A 2122-nucleotide genomic window follows, 5' to 3' on the forward strand; every position below is an offset into this window, starting at 1 on the left:
GTTTAAGGCTATGTGGGGCGTGGCGGTTTTAAGGTTGTGTGGGACAGGTTGATGTGAGATTTTTTTAAACTAATGCGGAGCAGGGCAGATTGTGGGTATATGTAATTTATGTGGGTTTAAACTTAATTTTAAACTTTTTATATGTTATAAGCACAACCCATCCCGTCCCGCCCTGTAGCGCCCCATTGTCATCCCTATGCATTGTTATACACTCTATTGCGAATTGAGGAGTGTATTACTAGTACCATGAATTTTTAGGTATTAGTAATGCAAAGAAATTTAATAATTTTTCCTCAAAGACACTTTTACATCTTTTCCATCATAATTGTGGAGGATCTTTTTGTAAATAAATATTTGTATATAATGCCTACTTATTTTAATGCATTAAACCAAACAATGCATAAAAAATAATCTATCAATAACTACTACAAATATAACTAATACAAACATTACTAATGTAAGCATTACTAATACACTCTATTGAGCATCACTTTTATACGCTGTACCAACGATCCCTTAATTGTTAGTACTATTTTTTCTCTACCTGACTTATTATTATTTATGTATTCAAATAAGATTGTGATAGTTTGTATAGAAGAAAAAAACAATAAACCATTACATTTAAGGAAACAGAAAGCATTACATTCAAGAGAAATATTATACAATTTTCAAAGCATAAGAAATAATAGGTAGTAACAATAATAATGAATAATAAATTACACTAATACGATTAATACTATTTGCTGATTTGCTATAAAAGGGGACTAGGAATATTGCCTTCTAGAGGTATTATAGAACTTAAAAATGCTTCAACTGTGAAGTCAATAGTAAGATTATGCAATTTTCAAAGCATAAGAAATAATAGATAGTAATAATAACAATGAATAATAAACTACATGAATACGGCTAATACTATTTGCTAATTTGTTATAAAAGGGGACCATGAATATTATCTTCTAGAGGTATTATAGAATTTAAAAATGCTTCAACTGTGAAGTCAATAGAGATAATATTAGCTCAATTTTCTAACTATAGAAAATGGATAGTCTCAACATTAATTAACTGTACATAAAGTTAGATAAATTCACATAGTTAATAAAAAAAATTGGATCTTTTTCCTTTTATTTTACCTTTATACAAGCACATTATATTTCTCTGCATAGGGAATGCTCCATAAACTTATTGCTCTAATCCACCAAAAGAGAAAGAAATAAATAATCAGGGCCACAAATATTTCGATTAATTAGTTTATATAATAAGTATAAAATATATAATTTTTGTATATTCTCTATATATTATACATATCTATTTAAATAGTGTATATTTACATTTTATCGAATAAACTAGTTGACTGAATGTCATGACATAGATAAAAGGGAACGAGTAGGCAAGCCCCTCATCTTCTGCATATCTTTCTTGTCCGACATCATATGAATTACTGAACCTACATGCAGGAATAATAATGCTTTAAAAAAGGCGCGATTCATTAAGTGATGCTAACCAAATAGATAGAAATGTCGCAAGCAAAGATGATATAACTTAATTGACTGCAAGTTGAATAAGCTACAACCTTTTTTAGATCATTCAGTATTATTCCGGTGGTAGCCGCAAGAAATGCCATCATAGCTATATGTCACGTCCCGCCACGTCACAGTGAAATTTTGCGTCCGGATAGGGGCGGAAGGGTCTAGAGTTGTGGAGAGGTTTCCGGAAGACTCTAGAACCCTTTAGATTATTCAAGAAGGCTAGAGAATTCTATTCTCTAGAATAATTTAGATAGTTTCAAGAAAGCCTTAGAATTCTCTAGAGGTATAGAGAATTCTAGAAGAGGGGCTTTTGTGTAAATATTAGAGGGACTTGTAAGTAATTTTTATTTGCACTTTAGTCCTTAGGATTTAGTATAAATAGGTGGTGCCATTCATTTGCAAGGCATCCAACCAAGAAAGCAACCATCCAAGTTGTAAGCAATCTTCCAAAGCCAATACAAAAGCCTTCTTCCAAAAAGCTCTCTTTAATCTTTCTAAGTCTTCCTTTACATTTCCTTAGCGGTCTTAGCATAAAGGGCTTACTTGAGCTTACAAGATCGTGAAAGATTCGTGAGTAAGTTGTCAAGTGCCACACG

Source organism: Solanum tuberosum, unplaced genomic scaffold (genome assembly GCF_000226075.1).
Source record: "Solanum tuberosum cultivar DM 1-3 516 R44 unplaced genomic scaffold, SolTub_3.0 scf00020, whole genome shotgun sequence".
NCBI classification, from domain to species: Eukaryota; Viridiplantae; Streptophyta; class Magnoliopsida; order Solanales; family Solanaceae; genus Solanum; species Solanum tuberosum.